The sequence below is a fragment of the Pleurodeles waltl genome, chromosome 3_2 (genome assembly GCF_031143425.1).
Source record: "Pleurodeles waltl isolate 20211129_DDA chromosome 3_2, aPleWal1.hap1.20221129, whole genome shotgun sequence".
NCBI lineage: Eukaryota > Metazoa > Chordata > Amphibia > Caudata > Salamandridae > Pleurodeles > Pleurodeles waltl.
Window position 1 is genome coordinate 110,415,608 of NC_090441.1, and position 19,098 is coordinate 110,434,705.

At 46.6% G+C, this 19,098-nt stretch overlaps 1 protein-coding gene across 3 annotated transcripts in view; it reads left to right on the forward strand.

Annotated features, from left to right (window-relative positions):
* AUTS2 (activator of transcription and developmental regulator AUTS2) overlaps positions 1-19,098 on the forward strand; it is a 1,924,915-nt gene that overhangs the window by 1,768,888 nt on the left and 136,929 nt on the right. Inside the window, exon 1 of one of the 3 annotated variants that reach the window (XM_069226927.1) lies at positions 12,132-12,212. The exons of the other annotated variants lie outside the window; for them this stretch is intronic. The gene's annotated coding sequence lies outside the window, so the exon portion shown is untranslated. Of the gene's footprint in view, positions 1-12,131; positions 12,213-19,098 lie in introns of those variants that run through there. 3 annotated transcript variants of the gene reach the window in all.

The following is a 19,098-nucleotide window of genomic DNA, read 5'->3' on the forward strand; positions in this document are numbered from 1 at the left end:
TTTTTTTTAATTATTAAATCATTTACCCTTTGACCCAACACCTATATATAGTAGCATTAACTTTACCCTGGTTTGTAAGTGAGATTTCAAGCTTGGGAGAAGTAAGATTGCAAGATACTCTGCGACCTTTGTCACAAAGGAGATGTGGTGTTATTTGGATACTGCAAAAATAAATATGGGATAAAGAACGTAGAAAGATACAGATATCAACAACTGAGACCCTGGGTAGCACACATGAGGAACAACAAACAGCCTTGAGAGACTTGTCAGGCTATGGAAAGCTACTTACTGCAATAGGGAGTACGTAGTGGGAGGTGTTGAACACCTGTCAACAAAAAAGAGCAAAACCATTGGCATTATATAGCGACATAGGTAAACAGGCTAGGCAGCAGTACAGATGGTAAAGAATGTGAAAAGTTGTGTAAAGATATTAGCTCTAACAATAGAGTATTTCTTAATAGAGAGTTAGACTATATTGCAATGGTGTTTTTAGAATCTAACTCCACACCGACTTGGTAAGATGTATCCAAATGTTCAAAGCCAATGTTGGAGGGGATGCAGGTGGCAGAGTCAAGGAACACCCATTCATGTTTGATGAAAAGCCCAAGAAATGTAAAATACTGGAATGAACTGTTAGTGATCATTAAAAAATATAATAGTATTCCCTGTGCCAGATAAACCAGGGTTTGCAGTCCTGGGTCTGACACCTACAAATTGAGAGAAAATTAGGAAGGGTGGTCGGATGTTGATATTGTAGCTTTTGGTAACTGCTAAGATGGTCATAGGAAAGAATTGTAAGATGGTAAAACAGCAAACCATTAATGAATGGTACGAAAAACTGTGGGACATTATGACCATGGAGAGAAGACTGGCTCATTTAGTTGCAGATAAGGATGATTTCTCCTCCATCAGGAAGCCAGTAATAGAGTACATGGTAAAAGACTGAAGAGAGGTAACATGCCCGCCATGCCTCTAAGTGCTTCATGTATTTAATTGAAAGAGGTTTGGAATAGAACTGGGAAGACATTTTCATCCTCTATCATTGGTTTACAAATAAATAATGAGAAAATTGCAGTTCTGGAAAAGAAAAGGGGGGGGGTTCTTAATAAGCTGGATATAAGAAAGAAGGTTGTAAAACACAATATAAATGTAACTTTACTTTAATTAGACTTTATTTCTGCTATTGCCACAAAAGCAGATAGAACAATATGTCAAACAAATGATAAAATCATTAAAACAATAAAATCCATAAAATCATGATTTCTTAAAGGCCCATCTGAAAGGGCAATAAGTCAGCTGAGGACCAAATCATCTCCAGTACAATATGGGTCTGAGTCTGACTCTGGCGACAAAAGGACGAATCTAAGTGGCACTAATGGGGTGTTGACATGAAGGTTGGTAAGGAGTCTGAGGAAATGGTTCACGGTCAATTCCATATTGTTTATATTATCATGCCACAAGGTTCCCCATCATACAGCGACCCCCCCACCCCAAGTTGTTTATTTGCAATGCAGGTGTTATCAGACGAAAGCTAGATCCCTTCAAGGCTCTCAGGATACCTCCAGTACAATGTTCTAGTCTGCGTTTGCACTTCTGGATCTTCGGTGACCATCCAAAATGTGCATTGATGGTGAGCCTCAGGTTCGCAAAGATATGAACCATCTCTAGTGGAGAGTTATTAAGGACTGGGTGTGATCTTGCTGTCTGACAAGGATTCAAAACCATGTATTTGGCTTTGTTGCTGTTGATCTCTAATCCTCTCTGCCCACATTGCACTCCTGGATCTACAGGTGAACATTTGCTGGGGACCTCCAAAACCAAAACTGGTTTCTATGGAGACAGTGGGCCTCATTATGACATCAGTGGATGGAAAAGCCCGTCTGCCGAAGTTCTGACTGGGAGGCTGCCACCAGTGCAGCAGTCTCCCCGCTGTGCCCATTACGAGTTTCCCGCTGGGTCAGCGGGCAGAAACTCAGTTTCCTCCCGCTGGCCCAGCGGGAAAAGGCCTACAGTATTGTCTCTGGTTAGTAATAGAGCCTGCAGCAATGCTGTAGTTCATAGGGTGCACCAGCACCCGTCGCAACGTTCACGGTCAGTAGACCACCAGACGCGTAATGATGCCCAGAGTGTTCTGGTGGCAGTTGCGAAGTATGAGACAAACTCCCTTTCCATCTACGTTCAATATCTTTACTCCTTGTTTTTAAAAATTAAAAACCTTCCTTTTCAATCAGGAAATGTATAACCTCTCACTTTTACATAGTAGCCTGTGTTATTACCCTCAACTACAAACACAAGAGGAGAGAGAGGCCCTTGGACTTATTCTTCTGTCCTCCCTATCTATTACTAAACACACAGTAAAAACAAATATGGCTCTGTATATCTATCAATACTGAAGTTGGCTACATATCTATCCCAAATCAGTATTGATGCATATATTCAGCCCTAATATTTACTTTATGTTTAGTTGTGATATTATCCTCTACAAGACCACAAAGCCAATCAATCATTTCTAAAGTGCACTACTCACCCACAGGATCAGGCGCTGGGGTGGGGGTGGTCCTCAGAGATCAGTTGAAGAGCCAGGTCTTGAAGTGCTTCTTGAACTGAGGCAGAGATGGTGACTGTCTGAGGTGCGGTGGTAAGGTGTTCCAACCTTTAGCTGCCAGGTATGAAAATGATCTTCCTCCAGGACTTCTTTATGCAGGGTATGGAGGTGAACGACTGCTGGGACTAATGGAGAGGTCTGGACGAGGAGTAGCAGGTGATCCAGTGGTTGCGGTAGATGGGTCCGATGTCGTGGATGGCTCTGTAGGCATGTACGAGGAGTTTGAAGTTGATCCTTTTCTCGACGATGAGCCAGTGGGGGTTCTTCAGGTTTTCTGTGATGTGTTCTCGATGTGGGATGTCTAGGGCGAGTCTGGCAGCAGCGTTCTGAATTTGTTGCAGTTTGTTCAGATTCTTCTTCAAAGTTCCACCATAGAGGACGTTGCTGTAGCCTGGTCTACATGTGATTAAAGCATGTGTCATGGTTTTCCGGCAGTCGGTTGGTATCAATCTGAAAAACATTTGAAGGAGTCGGAGGGTGTGGAAGCCGGTGGATGCGACGGTGTTGACCTTCTTGGTCATGGTGAGCATTGAGTCAAGGATGACGCCAAGGTTTCTTGCATGGTCTGTAGAGGTGGGGGGACAGCCAAGTGTAGAGGGCCACCAAGAGTCATCCCAAGCTGACTGGGAGGGTCCCAAGATGAGAATCTCAGTTTTGTCAGAGTTCAGCTTTAGGCAGCTCTCACTCATCTAGGTGGCAACTGTTTCCATCTTGTTTCTGAAATTCTTCATGGCTGTTGAGGGGTTCTCAGTCAGGGAGAGGATCAGCTGGGTGTCACCAGCATAGGAGACGATGCTCATGCTCTAGTTCTTGACGATAGGGGCAAGTGGGATCATGTAGACGTTGATCAGTGTGGGGCTCAGCGATGATCCTTGGGGTACTCCACAGCTAATGACAGAGGGTTCTGATAGGTGTGGCGGGAGCCTGACTTTCTGCGTTCTGGCTGTCAGGAAGGAGTGAATCCATCGAAGGGCCTTGCTGCGTATGCATGCCGCATGGAGTCTGACGCCTAATTGAGGTGGGACACTGTATTGAAGGCAGCTGAGAGATCCAGTAGGATGAGGGCTGCTGTTTGTCTGCGGTTGAGCAGGGAGCTGATGTCATCTATGGCTGCGAGCAGGGCAGTTTCGGTACTATGGTGCCCAGAGTGACCCTGCGCCCTGGAGAGGCTTATAGGGTGTACTACCCATTGTTATTATGGAAAACCACTTCATTTATGAGACACTAATTAAAAAATGTTTAGGAATTTCTACTAGATTCAGTGAAAAGCTTTTTGTGTATTTATACCTAACTTTACCACAAGGGAAACCACATTCTTGTCTCTGTCCTTGGCTGTCAAAAATTGCAGATTGCTGGAGAAACGGGGGTTTCAAGTTCATTTGAATCATCAGCAGATTTCTGAGATATAGTGTTTGATTTTGTCTTTGATATATTCTAGTGATTTTTATATATGACGTGAGATGGTGCTTGGGCTGCCAGTCAGAGAAGAAACCTTGGGACGAGGATGAAGTGAGTGCTCCATTTCATTTTGCTGTTAGCAGCAGTTACCAACCCCATCCGAATTATGAGATCCGAGGTTTTGCCAGACACTTCGTGTCTTGTACTTGGAGCAACCACAAGTAGAAGAAATTATCTCTGGGATGTAGTGAGTTGCTACGCAAGTGCCACATGATTTTCGGTGCTAAACAGTGCCTTCCATGGTACCAATGCAAAAATTTAAAACAGAAATGTCACATTTAAATGATATGTGTTTTAACTTTTGCCACAGCCATTACAATTTATTGTTGAATAGGTTAATACATATACCACTGTTATCCAAAACTTTGCAGGTGGCAACTTGATTTCCAACCTCCTAGAATATGTCTTTGCAGTTATTACAACCACACAAGGCCAACTATTTTTTGTTGTGTGTAGTTCGCATTTTATGCTACTTGGGTCACTGAATTGTGAGAATTAATTTGATAGCTTTATAGTCGTTATGATAGTATTGCTCGGTCGGTGCGCTTTTTTTCCACCAATCTTGATGTGGTTTTGATATCCTGTGCACCTCAAAGTTTTGGTTAATTTCCTAACAAGAGCATGTCTGACGTTCTGGTAAAAGGAAACCGCAAAGGTGTTCCTGTGTTTTAAGGATAATATTGCACTCCTTTGAGGAGAATGTGTGTATAGAACTGCAGTGTAAGCAAGCCCCCATAACCTGTTAATATGTACCATAAGTGTGTATGACATCCCAGCACATAATCAGGATGAGTAACTGACACATGACATTGAAAGGGAAGACCGGACATTGACAACTACAGCCAGCCCTGGCTTATATTCACCCTGCACTCATCAATGTTTACTTTACCTTGACCTCTGTAATCAGACAGAAGACCACATCTTCAGCTCAATCTCACATGTGACAGAATCACTGTGAGCTTCACAAAGAGCCATAAAATGTGCAGACTTTGATCTTGTTGTGAATGCTATTATTGGACAGAGTTGGAAGAGCCCCCCAGTGCCCCTTTCACTTCCTGACCATTTGGACAAGATGCACAATTACAGTAGCCATGTTTGTCTTGTCCAATGCATTGTAGGACTTAGTATAAGCTATAAGCAATGATGGCCAGCATTATTAATATGGCTCAGACAAATATGTACGCGCCTACGTGGCTACCGCTGTAGTCAGGTTGGCTCTAGGTAGAGGGACTACCTCATTCCAGGTTATTACAGACACTGTCTCCAGTCCTGAACTTTCCACCTACAAGTCATTGCTTGAGTAGTTCTTGTCTACCAATCAATGACATCATCAAAGGCAGCAAAACAAGACTACAGCACCCAAGATGCATTTAGTTTTCACACACACATTTGTTAGGATTGGAAGGAGTGTCCTTAAAGACCTGGAGGGTAGGGTCACCACAGCTCTAGCAGACATGCAGGAAACTGACAGGAGATATTTTAATTCAGTAAAAAACAACCCATATTAAAGGATCAATGAACACTAACAAAAGACATAAATAAACACTGTTGCTGCATAATGATGTGACAAGTTATAGTCGCTGAGAAGTTCTGCTGCATTTTGAGTAGCAGTATTGTTGAAACCCTCCTTTAGACATGGTGACCTTTCAATTACTCGTCTGTTTCTTACCGGAGGTAATGCTTATTGTCTCTCCTCCTGGATGAGTGGGGGGAAGAAACAGAATGGCCTGTTTTCAGACTCACCTGCCCATTTCCTACAGCACTGTGGATGAAAATGTGCCTGACAGGATACTGCACCTCAATATCGTAACCAAAATACTATCTAATAGAAATATTGTGCCATATCTGTTTTACAAAAATATATCCAAACACGGGAGTTCATAATATAAAACCCACATCCAAAGTAGTGATTATATTATAAAGAATATTTGGGACACAATATTTCTGTCAGATGGTATTTTTACTATATTTTGGCATAGAGACAGTTTCCAGTAGTGGAGTGACCACCACCCTCTAAGTCATTTACAACACTGCTTCTACTCTTGAACTTTTGTCTGGTAGCCTAATGCATTATGACTGCTGCAGTCTCATGTTGTAGCCTAATGCATTATGAGTGTTGTAGTCTTATGTTGTTTGAACTTAGACTAATACACCTGAAATCAATGATATGTAGGTGAAATGTTCAGTATTGGAGACAGTGCCCATGATGAACTGGGATGAGGTGGCCCCTCTAGTCAGCAGGCCTTGGTTGTGTGATTCTCCACACAGTGATATAACCTCTTTGGTCCACTTCTTGAGGATGGTGAGGTTCAGCTCACCTCACACACTAGCATGTACCAGGTAGACCAACCAGTGCAACTGGGGCCATACTTACAGGAAATGACGCATCGCTGCATTACAGCAGCAATGCACCAAAAACGGTTGCAATGCGCAGGAATCCATTACGATGCCATGGATACGTCATATTTACAACATGGAGCACCATGGCGCAAGGACCCAAGGCGCATCAGAAATTCTGATGCATCTGTGGGAACTTTGACATAAGGATTTACCCCCAAAAAGTGGTGCATTGCTATGGTTTCTCTCAGAACTGACGCAACTTCAATGATGCATGAAAATGCAGAGGTGCTGCATCAGTCTGAAACCAAGCAAGTAGCCTAATGTTTTAGGACCAATGTACAAGACTGTAAAATGGTGGAATATCACCATCTACACTTACCATTGGTCCTGGATGTAAGAGGGTATGCATGCAGTATGTGCATGCAGAGACCTGAGTATGTGTGACATAGTGAGTGACAGTGTAATGTAAGTGAATTCAAGTGTGTGGTGTAATGTAATGTGGCAATGCATGTATTCCATACCTTATGTGTGTACTTACTTATTGTCCTTTCGGAGTAAACAGGCTTGGACTTGGGGACCCCTTCCTCAATGAATAAGTGACAAATCTGGCCTGGCCCTTGCAAACAATACAGAACATCACATAGCCTTACTACAGAGGATGTTGGAATCTTAGGTTCCATGGTCCCAGCTTGGTCAAGGGTGGCATGAGTGGACCTACTACTAGTAGAGGGGAAGTGAAATACAGACATATTCCAGTGTGTGAAATGACTTCTGCTAGTGAGATCACTATTTAAAAGCAATTGCGTCATTTTTACACCTGAGTTAAGCAGGCATAGGAATTTTGATGCATTTTGGACTTTTGACAATGATGCCTCACTTTCTTAAAACCTTGTTAATATAGCAGTTTTTCGTGGGATTTTAATAGGAAATGCCTACCTTGCATATGATTAACTTAACCTGACGGAGCCAATAGTAGTGCAGGTTAAAAATGACGCACAGGAGAGAAAAGAGTTGCATTTCACCAAATGCGTCAGTTTGTAAATATGGAACTTTGAATTTGCCATGGTTGCATCAAAAACAAGCATTTGCATTGCAATGGGCCTTGCGTTTGCTTGAATTAGATCTATTAGCATTTTAAATTCCTAACTGGGCTTTTCTTGCCACATAAACTGAAAAGTAAAACAGTTTCACACAAGCGAGCTGATGGCCACCATGAGCGCGAAGCAGACACGCAAAAGGAAACAGAAGTTGGCTCGCAGTGAAACATATTGGCAAAAGTGCAATTATACATGTAACCGACAAAAGTGCAATTATCCTTGTGACAGGGTTGATGTCATGCAAAGTGCTCAATTACTGCCCAGGGAGATCATGCTGCCTATGAAATTAAATGAAAAAGTATTCCAGACACCACACGGAGAACATCGAGCCTCGTATGATTTCAGTAATTGGTCGGTGTGCTCAAGGAGGGCTAAACACCAGAAAAGGTATGACATGTGCATGCCTTTCACTAATGAAATCAAGCGAATTTTAAAAGGCAAGCCCACAAACCAACCAAACTGTTGGGCGTGACATGGGTGTGGTTAAAAGCCTATGGAGAGATTACACCAGGGACAGAGCACTTTGCGCTCGACCCTAAAAATGATGCAGTGACGGTGCAAGCTCCTTGTAAATATGGGCCTGAGTGCACACTGCCTTAAAATCAGCAAAATTCTGATCCATTTGGAGCAGTGGCTAGAGTCACACCTATTGGCTTAAGAAAGCGGATGTATCATTCAAACTGGGCGGTAGAAGGGCCAGAACGGGACTGGTAAAGGAGATGGTATTATGCAAATTATGTCCACCTCATCCACCAATTTAAGGAGTGGAGGCTCCTGGCTGCAAGTTTTCATGTCAGCGATAGCCTCCATTCATCATAGCAGGTTGGCTTAATGGGCACATTTGTTGTGTTGCGTCCAGGTGTGAAGGCTTCATCTGGAGTACTGGATTGTTTAAGGGCCACCTCTGGCATGTTGTGCCTAATGCTTGAGGGCTCGTCTTCTGTACTGTGCTTGTTTCTCCATATTTTATCTGCAGCTTCACTTTCAGATTTGGTGTCCTCGTATAGAGCAATGTTCTCAGTTCTTGGCACAACCTCTAGTGGGCATCGGGCTTCCATATTAGAGATTGTAGGCACGGTGACAAGGGCCTTCCAGTCTGTTCAAGAGGCTAGTTATGTAGGCAGTGATCCCCCCTACACCACCTTTGGGGAGAGTGCCACAATTAGAGGTCACTTTTACTAGATGACCTGAGCTATTTCCTTCAAAAGGCTAATTTACTTCAAGATTGAGGCATTTTGGGTGAGAAACCCTCACTGCCCTGGTGGAGAATGGTAAAAGTGGCAAATTTATTTTACCTTTGATGGAAATAGTAAATATGTTGCAACGGTTGATGGAATTTCCATTTGGTAACCCCTAAATTAGGTCCTTTGTCCTAATAGCTTAGTTTTGGAGTTAGTTTTTTAAACAGCTTGAATCTCATAAATGCAAACTGATGGTTGGAAATGCTACGGGAAAATAGCATGTGAAGAGTAAGACTGCACTCTGACAGAAATGCTGAAATGCACTAATTAATTTATCTTCATGATATAGTAAGAATGATTTTGCAAAAATAAGATAAAATATGCATGGACATTCAGTTTATTGTAAATGATTCTGAAAGGTTCTTCTACAAAAAAACAAGGGTTTTTACCAATGAGATGCTGTTCTGGGGGAGCCTTTGGCAGGCTAACAGGATTTAGAGGGTGACAAAAGTCAGTGACGTAGGTCAGCGAGCTGTTAACAGAACTCAAAGAGTATGTGATAGGAGGCATTCAGAAAGCGACAAGCCTCAGCGAAGAAGGTATCAGAGTCAGAACAAGGCAGACAGGAGTCAGGGACAGGATGAGAGGAGTCAGAGTACAAAGGAGATCTTCAGGGTGGCAGAATAAAAGAAATAGTGAGCGACAGAAATTAGTGATGGGAATGTTGGCTGCTGAAGTCAGCAAACAGGAGACTGGGGTCATAAAAAGTTGGGGAAGAGGCCAAGAGTCACAGAGCGCATTTGGGGTACACAGCCTCTATATGGCTTTGCAAAGATGTGCTGCCTTGCCCTGTGCATTCTTTTGTCATATTTCCATTAGCAGACCCTACATTGTGTGAGGAAATTGTAATTGTTAAAGGAGGTGCACCCAATGTGTACCCCAAATATAGTGAAGACAGCTACAGTCTCTCTTACCAGATAATCTTAGAACTGGCAGTGACAGCAACTACGTGTATTCAACTTGAATGCTGGGTGTTCATTCAGAATTGTTTATTTATGGCCATACCATATGGTTGAAAAAAGAACATATGATGGACGGAATGCTGAACAAATAAAACATTCACCCCCTGTCACAGATGTGGATTTAATCTATCAGTTGTTTTGCTCATCGCGCCACCCCAGTTTGGACCCACCCATATGCAAATCAGTCTTGACCCTGCTCCCCAGGGGAACAGTCCAGCCTGCATTGCTAGGCCAGGTCCTCCCTGGACCGGAAACAAGAAATCTGGTAAAAGATTTGTCACTCAGAGAGGATGGAGAGGGTGACAGCAGTCCGGCCGAAGGTGACAACAGCCACTAATGGGCTAACAGCATTTACAGTGGGCGACAGTGAACATTGAGATGACAACAGCATTCAGTGAGGAGGTGACAGCTGTCCCATAGAGAGGTATAAATGTCAGGAAGGATGACAGTAATACGAAACAGCTGTGCAGGAGGCGGGTGATAGCTTTCTGCACAGGATGACAACAATCGTTGAGAGCAACAGTGAACATTGAGAAGATGGCAACAGCACTCAGTGAGGAGGTGACAGCTGTCCCATAGAAAGGTTCAGATGTCAGTAAAAGAAGACACGCAGTGGTCAGGCACTGGATGACAGCAGATGTCACTAACAGGGAGACTTCAAAAAGTGACAGTGTGTGGGTAGTCAGCTAGCTGGCTAGGGATAGAATGACAGCATCAGTGAGTGAGTGACAAAACTGAATGTGAGGTTAAAAACATTCAGAGCGGATGACTGCAGGCAGGGAGGGGTGCAGCAGTCTGCCAGAGGGTGATGGCGCTCCTTGAAAGAGGGACAGTAGTCAGTGAGAGGGTGGGAACGGCCATTATGAGTGAGCAGTCAGAAAGTTAGTACCACAAGTCACAGCCGTTTTGAGAATCCAGTGAGAGGGAAACAGCGCTGGGTGCCAGGATGGCAGCCCTCAGGAAGGAGGCAGAAGACGGGTAGGGACGATGCTGTCAGTCCCTTTGAGATAACAGAAAACATGAGCCAGCTGGTATCAGAGAGATGATGAGAGTGTGACAGCAGTCCAAAAAAGTAACAGTAAAGAATATCAGTCACTGAGGGTGAGTAGACAGTAGGAGGTGCCAGCAGTCACTGGGCGAGCTATGGTGGTGTTGGGCGAACTGGCGTGTTTGTGTTGCTCAAACAAAGTCTTGCTTCAAGGGACGGTCACTGAGAGGACCCAGCAACAGCCAGTGAGACGACAACACTCAGAGTGCTTGAGACAGCACTAAATTCGAGACTGCCTGTTGCCAGTGGGAGGGTGACAGCAGTCAGGGAGAGCGTGACAGCACTCAGTGAGTGTGTCACCATGACCAAGAAGACAACAGCCCACTGAAAGAGAGGGCGCAGTAGCCCTCGGCGAGAGGGTGACAGCACCAAGTGAGACGGCAGTCGGAAGATGAGTGCCAGCGCGAGGTGGCAGGGACGAGAGCCGGTGAAAGGCTGAGCTCTGAATGCAGCAGTGGAGTCAGGTAGAGGAGGGAGGGAGGGGTGAGGAGAGGAGGCGCGCAGCAGCCGGCTGTGGGAAGTGCCCTCGCCTCGGAATGCAGTCAGTGAATGAACAGTGCACTTGTGTGCAGCCCGGAGACGGAGAGCCGGAGGACTGAAGAGAAAGGGAGCCCTGTGTGCGCCGAGGGCGGGCAGGAGCCCCGGGGTCGCCGTTCACAGAGCTCTGGAGGGGGTGCGCGGGTCTCCCATGGAATTCACCTGACCGGGAACGGACAGCTGGCTGCGGAGCACCGACGGCGGCACCGGAGGAGCCTGGCACCCGGGGACCGTGCGCGCCGCACATGGCGCCCTTTGTCCGGCCGCTGAGCGCCCTTCTCCCGGCGGAGGCAGAGTGCCGGGCCGGGGTGTAGCGGACTGAGGACAGCGCGCTCCCCTCGCCCCCGGACCCCTTTCAGCCGCAATCCCAGCCTCTTCTCCGCGAGTGGACCGCCTGCCTTCTCCATTTGTGGAACATCCATCCCTTTGGAGTCCCCGGAGCCTCTTGACTCCTCCAGGGTCCCGTGGAAAGAAGACTCTCGTGGGGAAGGGACGGACCCTGAGCCACGGAACCTTTCAAACTAAAGGAAGTGTTGCGGGCTCCCTTGTTCCTCGCGCTGGAGGCTCTCTGTGTCCCCCCTTGGCAGTGCCTTCAGTGGACCCTCTCCCCTCCGAGCTGTGACCCGCCTGCTCCCCTGCGGACCTTTTCCGCCCGTCAGAACCCGGCCTCGCACCATCCCCTCTCACTTGTCTGCCGGACCCTCGCCCTTTTCGTCCTCGGGCGCTCCCCCCTCGGCTAGTGGATTCTCTTCCCTCCCCACTACCACAAGGATGGTTGGGCATCTGGTCGCCGACTGGAAGGAAGACCCTCTCTTTCATGGATTATTTTCTACTGGGCTCTAAAGCAAAGGAAACAAAACCTTTCTCCGAACTTTTGGATTACGAACCAGGAGGAACCGCGTAAAATTCACGAACCCCCACCAGGTGAGATGAATTGGCTCTTAGGCGTAACACACCTGGGGGTCCTTTCCGTCTGCGCACTCCGTGGCATCCGGGTTCCTTTTGTTCGCTGTTTGCCCGGTTACCATTGTCTGCTGTGGAAACGAAATCTGAGACTTTCTGGGAGTGGAGGAACCGCCAGGCTCTCGGTAGAGAAGGCGAGCCCGCCGGTACCGGAGCGGGACGGGACGAGGGAGTGTTGTTTATGTTAAAAATTTGTTTTTTATTTGTCTAGCTCCGAAGCCGCAGAGGGCAGCTATGCGCTTTAAAAACAAGTGGCCTCCGAATGTTTTTGTTATTGAGTGGTTTTACATGTTTAATTATGAAACTCAGATTGTCCTCTTGAAAGGTCTAGCCCCGCGTGCCCTGGTCATGAAAGGAGGTTTTGTGGAGAGGTGCAAGGCGGTCGCAGACTGACTTTCTTTGACGTGCTTTACGTTTTGTCGAGCTGCTTTACGCACGAGGTGGAAATGCCCGGCCTGCCCTCTCAGTCCATCTGTCATCATTGTGTGGGGACTACTCGACACCAAGAGATGGAGCTGCTCTGATCCTGGGGGGCGGGAGGGGTGTCTCCGCATGGGGCATGACACGGATAATGGATGAAAGGCATAGAGGGAGGGGGGCGGAGGGCCAGCCGCCCCCCAGAGAGAGATGTGCTGGAGGCACGGATAATGAGAGACGAGCGGCTGGGCTGTGTGGGGAGGGAGCGCCCCTCCGGGGACGAAAGGGGGTGGATAATGGTGGGTTGGGGAGCGTGGAGTGGGCTGAGGCCAGAGCAGAAAACCCTTGTGGGTAGAGGTGTGTGTGTGTGCCCTGGTGGGTGGGGGGGCGGTTGCATGTTTCCATGCGTGCATCAACAAATCTACGCGGTGGAGAAGGGGGGGGGGGGGGGGAGTGAGGGGGTAGAGATTAAGGAAGAGGTGCCAAACTGAGTCGTACCCGTGCTTTCAAGAGCTATAGGGGGTGGAAGTGTGTTGCTGCAGCGCAAAGACTCCGGATACACAAGTCAGAGCATTGACACATGACCCACCCAGAAACACTGTGGCTGGACGTGGGCGAATGTGGCACTTCTGTGGCTAGGGACCCAAGTGTGTGGCAGCACAAGTCACACCAGGCACTGATGCGGGTGGTACTCGCAGACACACCATGGCACGTAACGATGCGGCGTCCACAGTCAAATTATGCCACGCCATTGTCGAGTAATACCCACAGGATACCACTCCACGGCCCTGAACACCATGGCACTGTCATTCACACGCCACCAGACATTCTGCGCCAAGACACGGTAGCACTGCAAGACGCCGGTGGATGGCATTTAAGGGTGTGCAACCACCGAGCGTGGCACTCAAGGACCCACAGTACCGTGGCATTGAATAGTATGCCTCTTGCGTGCTGTCTGCACCAGGGCAGTGTTGAGTGCTGCCAGACAAACCTCACCATGCCATTGGACAGTGTGCCACCTGCAAGCCATCTGCATTAAGGCGGTTTTAAGTGCAGCACTGCAAGGCTACCTGCCCGCACTTTGCACCACAAAAGTGTAGAATGGGACAGTGCGAGACACACCGGCCCAGGCACTGTAAAAAGGTGTCGGGAAGAGGCCACCCTCAAACACAGATTGCAGCCAATGTACTGAAAACTCTGGCATCGCAGGTCACACTGTGCCAGGCCACAGAAGAGTGTGGCATCACTGACACTTGGTGGAAGAGCCTATGGATAGAGAAATTGCACGGTGCCAAGACATTGGTGAGTACGGCATCCCTAGAAAGGCCATGCCAGGGCTTTGAAGAGTATCACGCACTTAGGCAGCCCGAGCTACAACTTTGGTGAGTGCGGCACTCTCTCCCACACACACGCAGGGTATCAATGTGGCGACCCGGATACACAGTTTTAGGGCGAGTGCGCACGCTGAGTAGCGCCTCCCAGGGAGGTGAAGAGTGTGGCACCATGCCAGGGCACTGGTAACTGTGGAATACTCAATGCGCCGTTTCAGAGTGAGCGTGGCACCCCTGGACACCGGGTCCCACAGAACGCCGGGGCACTAACGGACGTGCCACTCCTGCCATATTGTGCCACGGCGTGTGCCAGTGTAGCTTGGTGCAGAGCGGCTGCAGGAGTGGCGTGGAGAGGCCGAGCCCCCGCCGTGGCTTGTGGCCTCCTCCTGTGTGGAGGTTAAGCGACGGCTGGCCCGGACATCCGCCCGCTGTCCCTGCCCGGGGGTTGGCTCAGATGAAAGAGACACATCAGTGACCGGGTCATCCGTATTCTTCACACCGAGCCAGGGCTGCTGCTGTCACGGGAGATTCCCGGCATCCCTCCCCCACTAACCGAGATCTATGGGTCTTGGGGCCATTTGTGACTGACGGCAGGGCCCTCTGCCGCCCGGGCCATCTACACTTAATCCCCGTAGGTCTCCCCGACGCATTAAAGATTTGACGTCGAGGTACCTTCCTGCGCGCTGGTGAACTTAACACGTAAGAAATTGAAGTGTTTAATTAGCACCACAGACAGCCCCCGACAGCCAGAGATCACACACCATCCCTGTCTGTGCCCCACCACCGCGTCTCCCGCCCCCTATCTGGTCTCGTGGCGAGACTGGTGCCCAGGTAAAACTACGTAAAATCGGAAAGACCAGGAGATCAGTGGCGGGTGACATGTTTACGGAGGGTAATTCAAAGAAATGCCAACCACATGCATGTCTTTTTTTTAATACACGGGTGTCTATTTGTTTACACAGATAGATAGATAGATAGATAGATAGATAGATAGATAGATAGATAGATAGATAGATAGATAGATAGATAGATAGATTTGTCAGAAAATAATTGTGAAGTTTTCTAGAGCTCCTTTCCTATTACTTGCAGGGAGCGCGTTGTCCTCCGGCATTTTAAAATGCGACTAAACCCCATTCATTGCGCGAATAACAAACCTGCGGAGATTATTATTCGCATTTTTTGCGCATCCCCTCGCAAAAGCAACTGGAAGATGAAATGTCCACAGTCCAGGCGGCCGGACATTTATCTCGAACTGCATCCAGCCTGCCGAGCGGATTTTCGGCTTGTAAAAGTGCTCGTCAACAGCTCTGGTTTTAATAAAAAATATAATTGAGCGCAAACAGCAGCTCGGCTGGTTATCCCCTGCTTTAATTTCTGAAGACAGATATATTGATCAAAGTGAAAACGAGGAAAACATCCCCAGGGCGGGCTCAGCGCACAAAGAAATGTAATTTCGAAGGAACTTTGTAAAAAAAAAAAAAAAAATCCGGGCATCCTCTACCCTCTGACACTTCTCCTTTTGTGGTTAATTTTTCTTTTAAATTCCGTAAAGGCATTTATTTTGTTGGTTTTTATTCAGCGATATTTTTGTGACTCGTCTTCCTTCTTTGCTTCAGTGAAATTTTAAATATTTTTTTTCTACAATAATGTGAGTGTCTTATAAACAATGTTCTGGGAAGCCTGTGCAATGCTTTGAGAAGGGAGATTATTTGACTGTCAGGCCTGATACAAGCAGGCGATTTTAAGGACAGCTCTTGTCACTTTATTTTCTAATTTGCTATAGCCGTGTTTGTATATAGCTCACTTTGAAGAACAAGCCGCTCTAGGCGCTTTGGGAGCGGTACAATAGCCGTAGATAACTGGAGACGCTTTAACTGGTCGATGGCAAGTGGTGGGATTTCTCCCAAAGGGCCTTGGTGGCCACCCATGTGTTCACCCTGGTGCCATGTGATAATTCACTTTACCTTAAGGAAGGAAGGCCTGGATAAGAACCTCAGCTACTGTACGGCTTGATTTTCACTAGGATATCCAAAGACATGAAATAGGCACCCTTCCGGTCAAAGGTCAACATGCTCTAGATTTAAATACACATGTTTATTTGAAGATGTTTTTTCCGAGACAAAAACACGTCAAATAATAAAACAGAAAAAAAACGAAGTAATATCGTTTTTTTCTATAGAACGCATTTATACTGGAATTGTTTAGTTTATAAATCCTTTATCTAAGTTGGATCGTACGTTGAATCGTGCCTCGTGCGCAGTGAGTGCACAGTTCACACAGGGGTCCCACGGTGCCATAAAATGTGTCGATGGCTCTGAAGTGGTTGTGTGATGGGGTGCACCTGTGCGAGTGAAGCGTCACACAACACACCACGCCACTGCAAAGTATAACACGTCCTGAGTTGGTATTTCCCGTACCATAAGCGTGACGCGTAACATAACATTTAACATACCTTTCACAGCCACCTAACAAGTGACCTCACATGTGACTAAGAGACAACTCTCTGACAACAGCGGAAAACGTACAGGGGCGAGGCACCGGGACACCCAATTCTACTCATCATTTACACACCCTCCTCCCAGCCGCCCGCCCTCCAAACCCCTCGGGGCTTTCTCTCCGTGTGAACCAGCAGCTATGACTCTTCTAATCTGAGACATCCAATAACGCAAAATATTGTTTATAAGTCAAGCATTGTGCTATAAAAGAACAGCACTACACAACATATAGTAGTATATCGGTTCATAACACAACACATATTAAGTAACAGGATATGCCATATGTCCTAACAAATCACACACCTCTAATTTCAAAACACAATTCGCAGTAACAACACGTAGCACAGTGTATACTACAACAAAATACAAAGCAGCCGCAAACGCTATATCACAACTTAAAATGTGTCCTTCGTAACAACGCAGGACAGAATAAATCATACCGTAAACTAAAACACCGCGTGAACTTAAAATAGAGCAGGACATGTGTTAAACGATACAGCAGAACTTAGAAATATGTCATAAGATATGTTTCGTAAAACATAACATGTGAAACACATCATTCGTAGGAACATGGAATATTCAACATAAAAGGCATCATTGTCTTAAACATGAAGTATAAAATCATAAGCAACATATCTCAACATGCGTTTGTTTCTTAAAACGCGATCACGGTTACTATACAATTTTGATAAAATAAACATGTTTGTTAAAAAAAAAATATATATATATAGGGCTCTCTACGTTCTTTTCCCGTCTTTAAAATAGATCAGAAATACAGGTTTATATTTCTTTTTGACTCAGCGTAGTGACTGCTGTTTCTGTAACACAAAATGTGTAATTTCAGAAAGCCTTTGTTCTGCCTCCCAGTGCCACTGTGACAATACAAGTGTCATGTGGCTCAGCGGGTTAATTAAAAGGGGCTGGTATCTCGCTGCAGTCAGACGACGGACGGCCGAGCCCTGCGCCAACGGGCCTTGGACGTTTAGCATCCTTAAAAAGGCAGGGCAGCAGCTTACCCCCAACCCCCCCCTCACTCCCCCCCCCACCGACAGACGTGGGGTGGGGGCGGCGCCCCTGGCCGTGTAGCGCTTTAGCAGTCTATCGATTTCTGGTTAGGCCCTCTGCACTCGGCCATCTCCGGGGCCCGCAGTCGATGGCTGCCAGGCCTGGCATTTGCACACTAGATTTCCCCTGACATTTCATGTGCTGCCTGGGGGGCGCTGCTACAGGCGCCCCTCTTAATTAGACCAACCAGCCTGCAGCAGGGCCCCCCCCCCAGCACACCCCCGTACCAAATGTGCAATATTAATGATGGGGCTGGGCCCCTGCAGCGAGACGAGGACTTGGCAGGATGCACAGCCGTTGTAGGTGACCATGAGGACTACAGACCAATACAAAAAAAAATATATATATACATATATATATATATATATCTATATATATATATACAAGTTTACAAGTTTCCTGTGGCACTCACAGGAATTTTGGAATTTATTTTTTCAGTGATCCATGAACCCAACACTGGGAATTGGTCCTTCCCTGATGCGAGCACTGAAATTTGAGCGTGCCTAGAGGGGGCCATTTGGAGAAAAAAAAAATATATATATATATATATATGTGTATACACACACACACACGCATACAGACCAACTACTTATATATTATACACACTCATGCACAGTAGAGGTCCGATCATTGGTCGCAATGGAAAATGTTTACCATTTTGACTCCAGGCGCGCTTATACTGTGGGGTGGCGGGTGGAAGTGAACATATCAGCGCTATTATTTGATCCGGGCTGGTCCCCCCAGTGTGTTAAAGATGCACGCACACACACACAGAATCTATTCTCTGTATTGACCAATCATCAGCAATATCTGCAGCTGAAAGGTTCTATGTTGAGAACTGATGTCAGAGTCGTGCAGATACATCCATTGCTAACCCTGGAAAGATTGCCCTTCGATCCATCTGTCCATGGAACTCTAACTGGGCCATTGGAATTTTACAATTCTGTGGCCGGGCATGTTTCTTACTTAATTGCAGATTTGCAAAATTCGCCACATGATCCATCATCTACTGCATGGTTTGAAGGTTGCAACAAAAACTGCTTCCAGCTCAGAAAGATCAAGAGTGACGTCTTGGTGCTCAGTGCGAGGCTCAGTGCGAGGCCCAGTCAGTGGCCACCCTTCAGTTCTTTATGGCTGTGTTTGGGTGCTAAAGTGGCGCTAATGAGGTGAAACAATTCCTAAGACTCTTAACACAGGTGAAAAGGGCGAACCCGTGAACCAATACTGTATTGTTTTGTATTGTAATCGTACTCATATAGCGCTTACTACCCCTGACGAAGCGTCGAAGCGCTGTCACAAAATGTGTCGAATTACGCTGCGTAATTTGCCTTTTCTTGCTGGATAATGTATTCAGCCTTGCCACAAAATGTGGTCACCTCCTGCCACATAACTGCACTGGCCCTGACCTATGTACATCTCTACCCAGCCATCCAGTCACCCGCCCATTTTTCTACTTACTCGTCCTTGTCTGTGTGGTTATGTATTTTGTGTACACTTGCTTGCCTTGTTTTTAAAGCAGTTCAATACCCACTGCGATGT